Raw genomic sequence first — 18,216 nt, 5'->3', positions numbered from 1 at the left:
AATTACTGGGAAATAATTCAGATTAAGGGTTATGACTGGGAACCTGTTACCAAATTAAACAAATCCAGAGGTTTTTGGCTGTAATTCTGGATGGTTTTTCACTTGTGAGCAACATGTGGATATGGAGTTACCAACAATTCTTTCTACCTCCCTCATCCTCTGTCTTCGACTGTGATTGTTCTTACCTCTACAGAAGCTCTTGCTTTGTTTGCTTTCCTCTGGATGTTACTAATATTGACATATTTTGAACATGTGGCACACGTTCAAGCTGGTATTCTCTATGAAAGGGGTTCATTTATCCTTTTACTCCCAGCAGCAGTTAACTGACTTCATCAGAAAACAGATAGATCAACTGTGCTCGCACTTTTGTTCCCCATTCCTTCTCACCACCTCGAGGGCAGAAATTCAGAAGAACAGGATTCAAAATTTACTCTTCTGCCTCTGAGGGGGTTTGGAAAAGGACTACAGAGAAACCATAGTCTGTTCATCCTTCCCTAGATCTGCTGAGGCCCATGCTGAGAAAACGAACATTACAAGAAAACAGCATGATTTTTTGGAAGTTATAGAAAAAAGGTACAGTGTCTTAGCCTCAAAAGTTTCACACAAGATAACAGACCTGTAATACTGTTTCTTCTATTGCATTGTCAGACTGTGGCTACACAACAGGAGGACAAGTGAAAAAAAAAGAATCAAAGGCATTAAAGCTTAAATGCCCTACATTAAGAAGCAAGGTCTCTGCTTTGAGTAACTGCAACAAGTAGTTCTCAAAGCAGCAGAGTTACTTCGTCCAGATTTTGTACAGGTGTGTGGCCTACATGCCTTGGGCATCTTCAGCTGTTCCCAAGGCTCCTCTCCAGGGATGTCTTCCAGCTTCTTGCCTGGCAGGATAACCAGTCAGCCTCTCACATTTCTGAGCAGGAATGAACAACTGCCTATGTGTATCCAGGCTGATGGGGCAGGAAAAGGGCCAGTGGAAAAGGACAGTATCAGCCTCTGTGTTGCCTGTCCTTCACTGGTGGCATTAATTTCGGTCTGTCCTCCACCCCACAAGCTACCAATTTTCATAAAATATAGAAAAACTTAACATCCCTGAGACTATCTCTTTTGTCAAGTTTGGCTGAAACTGGCTGGCTTTCATGGGGATATGTAAACACGAGAAAAAAGCCTTGGTCCTTAAGGAAAGCAGTAAGGCCTACATGTTTCTTCTAGTCAGCCATGCTGGTTAAGATCCACTTATGTATTGTTTATAGTATAACCTAAATTTTAATTTATCTGTTCCCACCGAATTTGATCCTCTGCTTGTCTGCTCTTTGCTTACAGTAAAAATTCCTTTAACAAAGCATTTGTATTCTGATCATCTTATGAATTACACTAGTTTTTCCTTCACATTCTATAAAATGCAATTTTCCCACAAGAGCCCCTAATATATACCATGTGTATCAGGATGAAATTCCCAGAGGCTAGTAGCTTATTCAACTTGTGAGAGTTTCCTTGGCACCTACACATTTTTCCTTGGTTGAATCAGTTGTTGCAGTAAATTAAGTGTTAGAAATACATTTAACCCCTTGGACCTGAAGTTAGGCCACAGCTAGAAAAATGCCTCTGTAGAAAGGCATGTGGGCACTGATTATTTTGGTTACTCAAATATCCTCCAAGTGAAAGTTTCAGTCACTGACTAATATCTTGTACCACTATGTTGTATGAGTAGCTGCAGAAACAAAGTGATATTAAGACATATTACATAAAAGAATTTAAGCACCTTGTTCAGTGTATTGTCCCAGACTACAGTCATTCTGATCTTTTTAAAAGGTCAGCTGTTCATCCTCTCATCAGTAACATGACTAACAGTAGAAAGGAAGTTTCTTTGCAACTCAAGTTAATAAAAGCTTAAAATAGGAAGCTATTATTTAGCAGAGATTAACAAACTTCTTTTGGGCAACTTCATGAAACCATTTCCTCCCCTGGTGTAAATATGCTGCTATACTGAATTCCATGTGTTTTGTTTTGCTTATCTTAAGTCTACAGTACCCTAGACACTTAAGAATAACACAGTACCTCAAATACTTATTTTTGTGGTTTTGGATCATCAACAAACTATGAGCAGCTCTCTGTGCAGCTTGAGGACTTCCCATGACAGTATTTGCTGCTCTCCATATTACTCTTCTTCCATATAGTACACACGTCATCATCATTTCTCCTTATCTGCAGATATCCCATTGAGTTCAGAGTCATCATTGTCCTATTTTACAGGATCCAAAGTATAGCCTAGCCTCTCTGTCACTCCGTAAGTTTCTCAGTATATACAGAACTTGTATCTGTGGCTTATTCAAACTACATTCTTTGCACTGAGGATCCTCACTCACTCTGGAATTCTGTAGCTGCAGATATCTACTGTAGGCATCTCTGAAACAAAATGAGGACAGGCAAGTAATTTTGTTTTTCTGAACTGTTTTCTGAAGAAGCATAATTCTCTCTGCCTACTCCATGCTAGAGTCAAGCCACCAAAATTAATGCCCAAGTTAAACAGCACAACTCTCCCTTTAAATGTTTACATAACACTGCTTATGAAAAACACCTCTATGATACAACCTACAGCTGGTGCATGTACTGTGTATCTTAATATTGGGAGAAAAGTATGGAAAGATGGTGGAGAATCAACTCATAATGAGAAACAACTCTGTAAAACTGCATATTGTTGAACCTGTAGTCAAACCAAAGAAAACCCAACACCACACAAAAAAGGTTTGCAGTCACATGAAATTCCACCCTTACAAGTGAACTAAAACTGAGGAAAACCCAAAAGCTGCAAAGAAACATTAGATTTCACTTAATATTCATCCCATTAGTACAAATGAACAGGTCATTAGCACCTTTTAGTGCCTTTAGGCAAGCATAGTCCAGCCTTGCTATTTTCTTTTAGATGAATTATTAAATTTTAATTTAATTAATTACTGTTTGATAATTAGTCCAGTGACTATTTTGTAAAATCCAATTTTGCTTATTGCATGCTTGGCACATGTTAGTACCCACAGTCCTTCAACCACCTAAAAAAAAACAAAAGTGGCTTTCAGATCACTGGAGAGGGACACTGCTTTAAAAAGATAAAAGGTCCTCCAATTTTTAAAAAAGCATACAGGAGCACCAATTTTTAAAAAAAGCATACAGGAGCAGTGTTTCACCATAAGGATGACATTAATGTGGAATCTCATCACATTTGTATTCAGCTGAACAGGAAATGGCAGCCAATTTTAAACCACTTGCCAAGACAAGTATAGTAATAACTTACTTTACCTCAAAGTGTTTGACCAAGGAAGCTAGTATTATTGGCACCAACTTAAAGGGGATTCAGGGGGGTGAAACACCTTGTTTTAAGTCATCCACCAAATCAGTGGCAGAGTCAAGAACAGATGCAAGGGCTGCTGACTACCATTAAGACATGGCTCTATCCACAAAAAGCTTCCATTTTGCTAGACCTTATGAAGTTGAACCTGAACGTGGCCTCACATTCAACATTCCCCAAAGGCACAAAGTAAATCAACAAAAACAAACTAGGATTGTTCACACACATCTGCCCCTAAGCTGCTTTGAATATAACATGCCTTCTAGGCAGCAATTACCTCGCATTTTGTACCACTCCTTTCAAAGCGAGCATAAAATTTTGAGCTAACACTTGGGGATATATCACACAACCACAGGCGTACATTTTGTCAGTCGTAGCATTGTTAAGCATCAGTGACAAACCGTAATAATTTTGGACATAGAAGATTTATATGAGAATTTTCTCAACTAAAAGATAACAAGCCTATTTGCCCAGTAAGATAAGGGTTGTTTTTTTTAAATCTAAAAAATTAAGAGGGAGCACTTTAAAAATAATCACAAAATGTTTAGAGTATGAGTTCTCTGAACAGCACACAATTTGTCTCATTACTAAAACAACAAATGAAAGACAATGAAGCATTAAGAGGCAGATCACTGCAAATCCAGTGCTTAAATCAGAGCACAAGACCTGCAATTATCTCCAGACAATTAGCAGCGAGGGAACGAGGTCACACTCAATAAAGATATTACAGTTAGGTATGTTTATACGCACATTACACAGGGTTCAATGGTAGGGAGCACTTAGCTTTCTCGAAAATGTGACAGCCCTAGAGAATCCTAACAGATTTTCTACCGGATTTGTTTGAACAATGTATCAAATAGTGACAATTCTGTTTCTAAGTAAAACTTGCAAATAAGTTTTCCTAAAAAGCCACTTGTTCAAATATTCTTACATGTCAAAATATGTTTACCTAAAAGTAAAGAAACTTTCAAGCTTTTGATAGGACTCTTAAAGGGGAAGCCAGATTCCTAAGCAATGGCAATAGATGCCTCAGTTATGCCCTTTCCTATGAAACACTTCATTAAAAAAATGGAATTCAGCTCAGTGCAGAAGCAAAAGCTTGCTGCAATTATTTGAACTCCACTAAAATTCAAGAAGCTACAGTACTGCTTCGCTACCATTGATGGGAGCTCAAGGTTTTCAAGGGAGAAGTAGGATTTTGCATAGTTCTTTTTGCTGGGGTGAATTGCCTTTGCACAGGCTAAGGTCATCCCAACCCAACTTAACTCTATATTGGTTCTTACTAACAGATGGTAAAGAGATGTGGAAGGAAAAATGTAGTGGGAAGCAGTCTTTTAACTTATAAAGAGAGTAGTCACTCATATTCAAGAAGCCTCTTCTTTCTATTCAAAGCAGTTGTTCTGTGCAATTTGCAGAAGTATTATTTTCAGTGTTTTCTATACTTTGAGGGGGTTAAAGTGTACCAACAAAGCAGTCATCTGTCACAAGGGCAGATCAGACAAGTAAGAAGTTTTACATTTTGCCATCAATATCCACATATCGCACACCACATGAAGGACAATAAGTGGGCCAGTGTAATTGCTTTTAATAGCTGTATTACAGGGTGCTGAAAAAAGCACAACTGAGCAATGATCCTAAAAGCAAAGCACAGTCAAAAACTGAAAAGTGTGTCCTTTAGGAAAGGACCACACGCTTTATTGTCTTATTTAACAGCTAGGATTACTGCTGCATTCATCTTTTAGGCGATTATAACATACTTTCGGAAATTATCCATTTTTCAGTTAATACATCAGCATTGCTAGAGGGATTGAACAAGCTGCAGCAAAACACAGTAAAGCCAAGGTATATGATGTTTTCTTCCTCTCAGTTCCAGCCTGCAGTTAAAAAGTTGGTTAAAAAAAAAGGAAGTAGTTCCCTCCCCACTTTCCATCCTACAGCTCTGCCTATGTAATTCTGATTCTTTAGTTATACTGTTGGAAATTGGCTAGTCTTTATGTGCCATAAATATTATTGCTGAGAATTCACTGCTGGCTGACTTGTATAAACATGATTCTGTTCAAGCATCCCTGACCCTTCCTTCCCTCAGTCACTTTCATAAATAAGTCTCATTCACCTTCATGCAGAATTTAGCTCACGTCATACCTTTGCAGAAAACACTGGTGCTCAGTGAAGCACTGCTCCTTTACCATTTGGTCCAAACTATCTTGACTGGCACTACAGTTTCTACCCACATGGTCTCCAAATAAAGAAGAAAATTTCATCTTTCAGAGATACAAGAGAACCCCACGACTAATTAGAACAACACAGGAGGTTATCCCCTGCAAGCTCTATAACTAGCTCAGATCAAACAAGTTTCTTTGTTTCTCTAACATAAAAAAAAGATCAGAAACATCTACATTAATAGCACTTTCCGTTTGCTCATTTATACAATTCACAAAGTGTCTGCACAGGCAGGAGGAAGAGGTCTTAATCTGTTGGTCTTGTATCTGCGTGACATTTTTTTTTTTTAGCTAATATTTTACTATTGTTGTATAATCTATTTTATGTTAGAAGAGATGTACATGGTTGAGTTAATGCTTCTCTCGGCTCTCAGTTACAACTACAAGAAGCTGGTAAATATAATTGTGCACTCTTAGCACCGCATTAGTAATTCCTCACAGTTACTGTAAAACAGAATTAAATGACAGCACTACAAGAGTCCAACACAGATCTGCTGGTGGTTGTTTATGCTATGGACAAGACAGCACGCACACATACTCCCTCCCTCCCATCATCCCGTCATCCTTCCCACACCCACTTTTTACAGAGAGAAAATTTAAGAAAATTTAAGTTAACTGGATCAAATGGCAGAAATATAATGCATTCAAACACCACTCTCCCCTTGCCTCATCATGTGCTTGTGGGCATTCCTGTCCTGTTCTGCTGGCTCTCACAGAAGAAGGACTGAGCAGTTCTTTCCCTTCTCTATGAGGGAGAGCACCTATGCACCTGCCAAGGTCTATGCGAGCATTGGAAGCATCTGTACCTCACCCCATGAACTTCATCCACCTCTAAAGTATGGTATGTAGCTGAGAGAGAGCTAGCAATAGCATGAAAGATCATCCACAAGAACTCTGACAGCAAAAAAGTAGGATGTAGGCAGAAGAGTGAATGTCTGAGGATGTTTTCTGATCCTTAAAGTCTGTATTTGAAAGCTATCCTGTTAAGAATTATACTTGGCTTGCTTTTTGCAGATCCAAACATAGCTTCTGGAGGAGAAGTAGCAGCTAGGAGTCTTCCAAGTGTAGCTTATACAAATAAAGAATTAGTACAGTAAGTGTGCTTGTTATACATCTGATACCATGTCCGCTTAATACAGTTTATGTACTGTCTGGTACAAAGTAAGTGCCTAGCACTTTCTCCAAGATGAGCATAAGAAACATCTGCCTCTGAAAAAGGTATGTCATATCTACAGCTTCAAAAGTTCAAACTTCACTTCATGATTCTGACCTCATAGCTGTGAAATGTTTGCTATTTTTAGAATATATTTTCAAATACTATTTGAAGCATATAACTAAACAAGAAAGGGAGCATCACATAAACAAAAGACTAGTTTAACTGTCAGTGGTACAAGAAAAATTGGTCAGTGTACTGCTTAACACAACCTGCTCCAATCTCTCACTTTAAAGGGAAGAATTATGAAAGGTATGAGCATCTCTTATTCAGATTCCACAAGTACAACGTATATTTAACTTAATTCATGGCATTGGCTCCATTTTCTTCAGCCTGCTTATAAGCCTGCCACACGTCACTACTTTGTTAAATCACTATCTTGCACAGAACTCAGTTTCAAGGAAAAAGGCTAATGGAAGATGAAAACTAGAAAGCCACAGACATTCAGGCCACCATTATGTTCTAGTGAACCTCTTAAACGACTAGAGGCATCACATTTAAGAGAAGCAGTGTCCGTTTACAAGACACAAAGGAAAAGCGTTCTGCGCAAAGCTTCATTTAAACAACCTCACCACAGATGTGTAGCAAGTTGTAGCCATGATGGTCAAAGCACATAAAAGGTTTGTGGCAAGAGTCAGCTGACAGAGCCAGAAAGCAGGCAAGTTTACAACACTGCCTATCCTTCTAAGTCACATCAAAAGAAGAGCATGTACCTGAAGCTCATTCATTTTCCCCCAAACTCTAATAGCAGACACCAAGCAGCATGTTTTCACTCAGGGTGAAGGGGGAAGACAAAGAACAGCAAAATGACAAGGAATGCCTCAGTCTCCAGACTTTGAAGTTATCCTAGCACCTGATATAACCATTCTCTCAAAACTCCAGAACCCAAAAGACATCAAGAAAGCCTAAATTACAAGACTAAAGAAGAAATACCATACAATGCCTTAGGGCTTTCACAAAACAGATCTTTCCCCAGGACACCAGGCTTTCCTATATTTTTCACCAGGTTTGAGCTCAAATACTTTTTGAATTATTCTTTCTTTTAAGGAAAAAAATGCCAACATTCTTTACAGGGGGAATGACTTGGAAGGTCTGCTGTATGCTTACCTTGAATTCAAATTCCCAATGGTCTTGAAGATTAAGAATCTGGAGACAGTCACTTTCCTTCTGTGATGTTCTTAAAGTTTGTTAGCTTTGTCTTTTTTTTCTTTTTAAACATTAAGTGGAAGAACTGAGGAGGCTTTCAACAGCAAAAATTCTGGAGAAGAGAAATACCCACCACAATGTACTTTCGTATATACCCTCTTTACTTCTGAACAATGCAGTTTAAAAGGGTACGAGCAGAATTCTATGACTATGGGTGAGTTACAGGTACTGCTATATCCTCCCACGCTCAGGAGGCTCGTTTAAACACAGACGCAGTCATCTTCGCCACATGGCTTACGGAAATGTGTGCACAAACTGACTTAAGTTAGGCAGCTGACCTAACTATGATGCCACAAACCTCTTAGTGCTGACATGCCTTGCAACTCAGAGGCAGAGAAGATCATGCACCCATATCTTCCTCCAAAGAACAATTCTTTTTTTGATCAGACTAGAACTGTTGCAAAAAAAAAAAAAATGCTCAGTTTACATGTACTCTTAAAAGGCAGGTTACAGAATAATAAGAGATCTTACCTGTGCAGTTCAGAGGAAAAAAAAGCAGCCATCATTGGGAATGCCAGTGACGCTGCTATGACCTCAACCAATTTTTAGGCCAAGCAAGGAGTACGTGCAAAAAATGTATGTACTGAGGGTTACTAACACAATGGACCTTCTTGCTCCTGTTACACATCACAGTTTGTCTCTCCAAGCACAAAGAGAGATTCTAGCACCAAGCACACAAGTCTGAGGTGAGCTCAACACTATGGACACCTTGTAGACCATCTATCTTTTTTTAGTACTTTTATATAGAGGTGGTATTTGTAGTTGAATTGTTCAAACATGAGAAAGCATTAGCTTGGAATATCAGTTTAGGATCCATTTCTAGACTGCATTTTGATGTCTTTATGCGAGATTTCTGTCCCATCCGCCCCTGCCTCTTAAAACTCAGCCAGTCCACTCCCTCCCTCCCTTCAAAATCATTCTGGCTTTGAGAGAACAAGGCCTGAAAAACAAGGGTTCTTATTTTCCCCCCAAAATACATTCATTCTGATGGAACAAAGGCAGGGAAAAAAAGAAAATTAAAAAAGCTTTAAAAAATCTGTTTTGAAAACCAAATACCAACTTTAAATTTGATTATACTCTATTCGTTCAGAAGACTAAAGGTAGAAAAACAAATTCCCTGATCAAAAAAACCACTGCTTTTAAAGAGTTGGGTTTTTTTTAAATAAAAAAAAACAAAACATAAGAGGTTTTCTCAAAGTTTCACCCACCTCTAATGTCAATTTCAAGGTACTTTCACCTCTCTACCAAAGACTTCGGCATAACAGGACAGCATCTACCTCAACTAACCTTCCACTGACCAAAAAACGGCTAACAAAACCAGAAACAGCCCACCCAATACACACCAGCACAATAAATTTCTCAGATAGAAAGTATGTTTTAAGCTATAGTGCAAGTTCATCTGCAAGTCAATTCACAGTGATGATTCACACACATACTCTGATTTCAGTAAGCAGATTTTAAAAACAAGTCAGCAGTTCAGGTACAAAACCCACGCTCTTGTGAAGAGACCACAAAATGAGAAGTCACTCTCTTTAGGAGCTGAAAAGTCCATCAGGAAGAGACACACTTACTACTTCATTCCACCTCTCATTAGGTGGCAAGCCTGTCTGCAATTCCCCTTTCCATCCCTGTGCTCAGGGGCAAAGCAGACTGGTTTGGGAAAGGCAACGGGTCCCACCAGAGCAGTGGCAAGACACTGTATTCCTGCACAAACGCACTGGTGCTGAAAGGGAACCCGGAGGTTCATTTGACACCAAAGGTGGTTCCTTAAATACACCACACACTTCCACAACTATCAAATTCCACCTTCTTCACCAAGGACACACTTGGGGGAAAAAACAAAAAAATCAACTATGCTAACTTAGAGAGCAATATTTCATGACATTGTTAAGAGCACTTCTACCTAGTATCTTCACCTTTTGCAATGCTTCTATTATATTCAAGTATGAAAAAGCTGTGCTGTATCAGCAAGTAACATTCGGAAATGTGAATTACATAAAACAATCACTGAGCTTTTGTTCAGAATGTGGACAGATCTTACTTGCATGCCATTATTTTAACCCCAAAGCAAAAGAAAGGAAAGAGTTTAACTAGGAATTGCAATTTGTTTGTAAACAGTTTAAGGCCAAGTGAGAATCACTTCAAGTTGTCTTTATTAATTTAACAATTTAATGCTTATAGACATTTGTTTTGAAAACTAAACATTATTTAAATTTTTAGTTCAAAACTTATGAGTGGGAGGTGTTGGGTGGAGGAGGCAGAAATCAGCACTATTTATTTTCTGAAATTATGGTACTTGAGGTCTATGTCCAGTGGAAAAGTTCTGTTTTCCCTACCACAGTCATTTAATAATCACTAGAGTTTGTGGACACATGAGTAAGTACTACAGGGAACGTAGCAAAACAAAAAATCCACACACACCCCCGCAATCCAAAATTTGGCCTTTATAACAGTAATTATTTTGATCTTACATTTTGGAATTAAACAAAGAGACTGGTAATACACTAGGGAATGAAGTATATGCTATTTCCAAAGCAACACCCAAAGAGCGGTATGATAATACCAGGGGGCAGTGAAGCCGAATTGCCACACAGTTATCTGGCCCAACAATGCCTGTCACTGGAACTCAGTTCTCCAGCAGAATTCTGTAATAAACACGAAGTTCTCCAGGTTTCTATCAAAGGCAACATTATTTAACCTATTTACACAAAGGAATACTTCAATCACCCCACATTCTCTCAGACGTTGCAATTAATCCCTGACTCTTAAGAAACCTCCCGTCCCCTCTGCTGAAGTCCAAGTACTAGCTGCTTGAAATTGCACATTCACATTATTTAATCGGCACCGCATGACGGACATCACAGCTGCTGAGTAACATTCCTTAGACTCCTCATTATAGAGGCGTTATGACCGCAATCAGCCCAACCCCACTTCCCTGCCTAGTTTCCTGTACAGTACAGCTTTCGGCTTGCCTTTGAAAGCCTCCTCAGCCAAGACTGCACAGCAAGCCTCTGCTCCCTCTAACAACAGAGAGCTTCTCGTGGCTGCTGCATGGCCAGACTGCCAGCTCTAACCAGTTATGTCCCTCACCGTCTTCCTGAAAATCCCTACTGAAACAGAGCTGCAGAAATGCTCAAGTCAATCGTGTTTGTTGCTCAGGCTTGCATTGATCAGCCCAGCAATAAGCTAAGTAACAACTTCAAAAGGGAAGCACTCATAAACAAAAATTAAAAAAATAAAGAAAAAATTAGAGCATCTCAAATGAAATCCCTATACTGGAAGGCCTGCCATCAAAAAGCTGAAAACTAAAACACAATAAAACAAAAACCTATTGGTTCTGATCAGCTAAACTTTTACCAGAAAAAAAAGCAACCAAACAGTGAACTCTAAACTAAATACAGATGCATAACCTGAAGAAAATACTAATTTTTGGCACGGCTCATGAACAGGATGGACAATCCTGGCATACAAGTCACATGAAAAAGGAAGTGAATGACAGAAGCAAGGTTTTCAATGTTCAGTGTATTAACTGGAAGTGACTATTTTTAGTCTTCCTTGTTTTACTTCACAAACTTTACTTCTATGCCAGTGTCTGCAAAGGTACTCCATCTTAAGAAGATGTCACAACTCCCCAAAATATCTCAGCTGCAATTATTTAAGACAAATTTTTGGTAATTGCAAGAAACAAGGGAGAATGGGGAGAATAAATGTTATTTGGTGCAACTTGCCTGCATTTGGCTTCCTGAGCATGACCACAGAAGAATTCTTACAACAGGCACCTTGTTAGTGATGTAGATTGCTTGAGGCAAGCTCCCATCTTTCCCTACTACACGGAAAGCATCCCATCACTGATTCTACTTCTGTGAAGCTGTACATTAACACTACAGCTGAGAAAACCCCATGATCTGAGCAGCCAGTGAGCAACTTACTACCTATAAACTAAAAGGAATTCATCTTTTCTCATTTCATTCAGTCCGTCTAGGATTGCCACCAAGATACTGTGCCTAACCCCTCTACGTGTACATGGACATCAAGAAAGGTTTCCAGACAGCATGAAATGCAAGGTCTGCCTCTCCGTCTCACAGTGTACAAGGCTCATTAACAAATATGGACCAAGGCTGTTTCTCCACTTCAGTCACATGCTGCTGTAGGGTAATAAAATCAGTGGTTGTGCTTTTAAATTTTCCAAGGTGAGGGGCTTGAATTGTGTACAAGACTGCTGAAAAGACTATTCACAGTATATGAAGTTAACAAGTGTCTCTTCTACAGACTAGACAGTCTGTAGAAGACTAGGTGCAGGCTTCTAATTAGGGTTTAGGAAGGGAATATATAGCAGGGGAAGAATGTGTCTTTAGAACTTGCCTTTCAGTGGTTCCAAAATACAAACTAAATTGCCTGGTGGTCAGCAACTATTACTTCAGTCCTGCAGCTTTAATACATTCTTAGTACCCACTGAAATCAAGAGATTCCTTGGCTAGGAAGTCTACAATTAACCCATAAGCATTTAATAGTCAAGTCACAAATACCTTCTGCATAATTAAGATTTATTCTAGAACAGCTTCTGTCAGGTTATTGTAAAAGAGGGCACTCTGAAAAGACACAGTAGCTGTTGGCCATTAGCAACTTGCTATGTTTCTATAAAAACAGGAAAGAAACCTACATTAGAGGAGTAACTCCCCGCAGCAGTTCAGAGTTATCAGACCAGTGCTAAGGAGAGCGCCAGATCTGGTACAGCCAAGGCTGATAAGCAGTCACTGTTAACAGAACAACTAAGAGCACTTGAAAAATCTCCCTGGCTACTACTCCTTGCACTGTGTGAGAAGCGATCCAAACTGATCACCACCAGGTGATCACCAATCTCCACCAAGGTGATCAGAAAATGCAGCCAATCCTTGAAGCTGTTTACAGATTTGTTTGCTTGTAGGAAGCAGACTATTGGCATACCTTCACTAACCTCAGTTGGGCAAGTGACCTCAGTACATCCTGTCTCTTTGGGACTGAAATGGTACTACAGACCAAGCAGAGACTGCACTGTAAATTCACGTGTAAAGTCAGTCTGCAGCACAGGCATACTGAACGACAGATCACCAGTTTCTTATGGGACTGGCAGCTCAGAAGGAAATATTGTAGTCACTGAATCTGACCTACCATGAGACACTGTAGTCTTCAATGTCCTGAGAAAGAGAGTAAACTTTACTGAGGTCCAACTGTGAAGAGCACTGTTGGGAGTGGGAGGAACAAAGAGGAAGAAATTAATGTCACCTGAAGGGCCAGAAACATGATTGGGGTACCATATAAGTCAGCTGAGGCACAAATAAGGACTGTGCACATGCTTTTAGTCCTTGGTAAGCGAGGTAGAAAATGCCAGTCTCACTGCACAAGCACACCACAGTGCTGACCTCAGCTGACACAGCAGTCCACTGAGCCTGCTAGTGTGCCAACAGTAATATGTTGTACCTTAAATGTCTACTGGAATGTTGAAAAAAAGTTAAATAACTTTCTTCTGGAAGAAGAAGAATCAAAAGACAGAAAGGGGACAATAACAGTACGAGGGAAATTTCTGTCAGGAGATGATGGGAAAGAAATAGGTCTTGTGCTAGTTCCACACTCCTTCCTTCGCGTGGATGTGCAAGCACACAAAGAGACACACTGTTCTGCAGAAGAGCCCTACTGTGCTTAGGAGAACCGGGCAGGGCCTTTTCAAATACAACTCAGTAATTGTGTGGTCAAAGGGGCCAAGCCAAAAAGAGAGGAAAAGCAATATAAGGCATTACCTGTGGATAGTCATGAAGGGGTCTGGGCTCAGTTTCATGCACAAAAAGGAAACACGCAATTCTCTCTAGGAAACTAGTAAGGTTTGCAGCTCCTGTGACTGCAAGTTTTCATGCTTGCTCTTACAACAGTTCAACTCCTTCACTTGAACAATTTCAAAGCACAACCGTGAGTTTTATTACCCTACAGCAGCACAAAACTGAAGTGGGGAATGGGCTAGAGATCTTCCATCCTGTCTGGTCTGGTGGGGGACTCCGTGCCCAGCGGAGTTGGGCTCTCTTCCTGGGTCTGCCACCAGCTTGTCAGGACAATTTGCCACTGTGTCTCAGGCTCTCCCTATCTGTAAATAGAGATACATACCTCTCCTCTGTATGAAATGCTTTGACCTCCACAGTTAGAAATCATGAGCTGAATATTATCATGGCTGAACCCCACAGAATCTTAGCTGAAAACTGAAATACCTACCAATGCTTTAACTATCCCATACTGTGCTGAGGTAAACAAATGAGTCAAAAAAAATATTCTTGTCCCTAAACTTAGAAGCAAACTTCACTGAGACCTTCTCTCCAGAACACCACAGTCAGAAACATACAGAACCATGAAAACCAGGAATGAGAATGCCACTCCTCCCCTCCCCTTCTTTCCTCCCAAGACCCAGCAACAGCCAGCAGTAATCATCTGCCAGCAGAGTAGCTGTGTTCGCCGTGCTAAACATACTGAATACAAAAGGCTGGATGAGAGCTGCCTGGTAAAGCTGTAAGCATGCCAAAGGAGCCCTCCATGTGTTGGTTTAGAAAAGAGGACACGCTGCGTGAGCAATCCCACATAAATCTGGGGAGCGGCATTCTGGTGTTTTATTGACCACACAGCACAAGCATGTGGGTCTTCCTTGCTATGAGAGTGAGAAGGGTTGTGAAGGCAGAGTAAACTCGAACACAAAGCAGCCCACGTGCAACTGACTGCAGACACATGAATGGGGAAAGAGAACACAGCAAACAGAAACAGAGACTGGTCTTTTAGGTCCTGCAAAGGAGATTATATGAATGGTCTTGTGAATGATTTTGTGGAAATGGGTGCTTTTCTGAAATGCCCCATATTTAATTTCTCTGACAGCTGACAAACTTGTATATTTATGAGGACATATGATGGTTATGCATGGCAGAGCTTATCTGTGAATTAGCTTTAGTGCTACTGGCTATGGATTTGTGCATGTGTGCATTTGTGGGCAGGTCACACCTAAAATTTACAGTACTACAAGGGGTGATTACTACATGACAGACAAAGCTGCTGGATGAAATCAGTCAAAGTTCCAGACATCATTTTGGAATTTATATGAATAGCCATATAGTCCACTCAAAAAACAATTAGAGAAAGTAAATTGAGAGCTGAAAGTGATAAACTCCTCTCTAGGGTTGGAAGGCAATAGATTTATATTGTATTGTATTCAATACATTTACACAGATATGCAAGTGACAGCCCTTCCTTACCCGTTCAGACTGAATAAAAAAAATAGTTACAAAAAACAGCAACAGGGAACAAAAAAAAAGCCTCCATTTCTAGCCCCTCCCCCCAGTTGTTGTTGTTTTTTGGGGGTGTTTCTTGGTTTGGCATGGTGGGTGGGGGGTAGGCAGAAGGGAGAAAGCCTACTATATTCCCACTGCCTATGTTGAGACTGATAGCTTATTGCCAAAACCAACACAAACGGCACTTGAGAGTTTGATTTTTAAACTTACCTGTGTAAAGGTTATTTGTAAGAGTAGTGGTCTACCCAACTTTCCCATTCTACCAGGAGAGAATAATACAAACTTAAAACTCTCTCCTTTCATCCTCTAAGATAATGCATCAACTCTTTTTCACCGAAAACTTCAAATGAAGTGTTGCAGATCACCAAAGAAAAATTTTATGAACCTAAGTTTTTAGCTAGGCAAAAATATCACAGAACTGCAGAATCACAGAACAGTTTAGGTTGGAAGGGATCTTTAAAGGTCATCTAGTCCATCCCCCCTGCAATGAGCAGGGACATCTACAACTAGGTCAGGTTGCTCAGAGCCCCATCCAGCCTGACCATGAATGTTTCCAAGGATGGCACATCTACCACCTCTCTGGGCAGCCTGTTCCAGTGTTTCACCACCCTCATTGTAAAAACTGTCTTCCTTATATCTAGTCTGAATCTACCCTCTTCTACTTTAAAACCCACAACCCTTGTCCTATCGCAACAGGCCCTGCTACAAAGTCTGTCCCCATCTTTCCCAGAAGCCCCTTTTAAGTACTGAAAGGCCACAATAAGGTCCTGCCAGAGCCTTCTCTTCTCCAGGCTGAACAACCCCAGCTCTCTCAGCCTTTCCTCACAGCAGAGGTGTTCCATCCCTCTGATCATTTTTGTGGCCCTCCTCTGGACCCACTCCAACAGGTCCATGTCCTTCCTGTGCTGAGGACTCCAGAGCTGGGCAGTACTCTAGGTGGGGTCTCACCAGAGCCCAGAGCAGAATCACCTCCCTCCGCCTGCTGGCCATACTTCTTTTGACAGAGCCCAGGATTCCCATTTACATCACAAAAGCCACATAGCAAGACTGGCAGTCCTGCAGAGAAGGTAGAACAATAACAAGCAAGTCAGTACTGAAAACTGCTGACTGCAAGTTGACATGTTTCAGGAGTGAGTGGGGACATCTTGGTCTCATTCCTAAACAGCTGTCCAGCTTTTACCAGCTCACTCTATGTTACTGCATACACCCCAAAGTACAAGTACAGCCGGGATTTCAGAGTGCAAATCCACTGTGTCATTAACAGGCTCTGTTCAAATCCCATTTGCTAATGATTGTGTTTCCTTGGGATTTCTTTCCTCCCTTTCTTAATCCATGTTCAACTCCTAAGTCCATGCAGTAGATTTCTCAACTACTACCAAGCACTTACATGCCTTGCTTTTATTATAGTTCTAAGGAGTTCATAACTCAAGTTTTCTCCACACATTAAAGTGAAAACAGGAGCTGCCAAGAAGAACTCAGTCTCTTTAAATCCCCATGTCAATAACCTGCTGATCACACAGCAACTTAGCCTGCATCTCTGCTTCCGTTTCAGTAAAATCCCATACTGCTTTACCACTTAATTAATGCAGTCTAGGAGAGCAACACTAAAATATTACTACTACATTTTCAACACCTCTGGAAGCTCAAAGGAGGATCCATGCAGACCACAAAGCATGCTTGCATGCAGGAGTCTTGTCAATAAACTCATATCTGAACTCAGGTTTCCTTTGGATTGATTCCCTAAGTCTGTAGTTCCCTGTCTTGCGTACTTCCTGCTGCCTCCAAGCTCCAGCCAGGGCAAGAAGCCTGCTGGTGGTTTTACCTCCCTTCCAGCTAGGGCCCTGTTTACACCTCCAGTCTGCAGAGGTAAACAATAGCTGCCAGCAAGGATTACAGATTTTTGTACTTGACTGTCATTACATAATGAAGATGACATCTGTAACATCATTACCAAGTAGTACGTATCACAGAATGCTCTTCACAGAAAAGATGTTCTTCGCCATTGTAGACAATCTGTCCCTAACTTCTGTTGTTATACTCTTCTAGCCTTCCAGACAAAACTTTTCACACTCGAAATTCCTCTCACTTTGCTCAACCTCAGCAATAGTATCCAAAAGTTAACACAAAAATACGGTACTGACTCATAAAACCCATAATTCCTCTAAACACTCCAAATATATTTTCTCTACCAAATGTAAAAAGACCAGATTTGCTTTACAATTAAATAAATTCCAGGATATAGACCAAACCAGAAAAGGGAAGATTATCAGATCTTTTTCAACTCTTGAGCTATGCTTTTGCTAGTAAATGTACTAATTATCACTAAGCACAAAATGGACCACTACCATTTTCTTCCTTTTACATACATAACACTGAAGTGTATATATATATACACACATACACACACATATATATATACACATACATATATACGCACACACACGAGCCTAATCAGTCTCAGATATAATTTCTGCCCAGGCTAAGCAGCCCCACTATTCTTATACACCTTCTCTCACCACGAACAATAAGAGACATCTAAAGAAACCAAAGAGCCACTCTACTACACATACTAGCAGCAGACCATAGCACACATCTGCAGTGCACAAGAACAGTCATAAAGAGGGAAGACGACACTGCTTGGTAGGCTCCTTGCATGTTATGTCCTGTCTACATCCAAATTTTATTTGCTCCTCTCAGCTTAACTACCAAATCAAGTCACAACTCGGAGACTGAAGTTGCCCACACTTTCCTCTATTTGCCTGTCCTGGCTAACAGCAGTGCCTGAGGACAAGCCATATCCGTAACAGCTCCCTGACTTCCAGATAAAGTTTAAATGTTTTCCCTAACACATAGACAACACAATAACACAGACCTTGGAAAAGAACCATTGGTTTTTTTGATTAACAAATTTGAACACACAAATGTAAACACTGTACACACTCC

The 18,216-nt window shown here is 40.3% G+C and overlaps 1 protein-coding gene across 4 annotated transcripts in view; it reads right to left on the bottom strand.

Annotated features, from left to right (window-relative positions):
* The window catches only part of MLLT3 (MLLT3 super elongation complex subunit), a 130,798-nt gene that overhangs the window by 84,654 nt on the left and 27,928 nt on the right, over nucleotides 1-18,216 (bottom strand). The gene's annotated exons all lie outside the window — the stretch shown is intronic.

The sequence above is a fragment of the Nipponia nippon genome, unplaced genomic scaffold (genome assembly GCF_047370975.1).
Source record: "Nipponia nippon isolate SJK-2023a ecotype South Korea unplaced genomic scaffold, ASM4737097v1 scaffold_8, whole genome shotgun sequence".
Taxonomy (NCBI): Eukaryota; Metazoa; Chordata; class Aves; order Pelecaniformes; family Threskiornithidae; genus Nipponia; species Nipponia nippon.
This window is presented reverse-complemented; position numbering and strand designations above follow the sequence as displayed.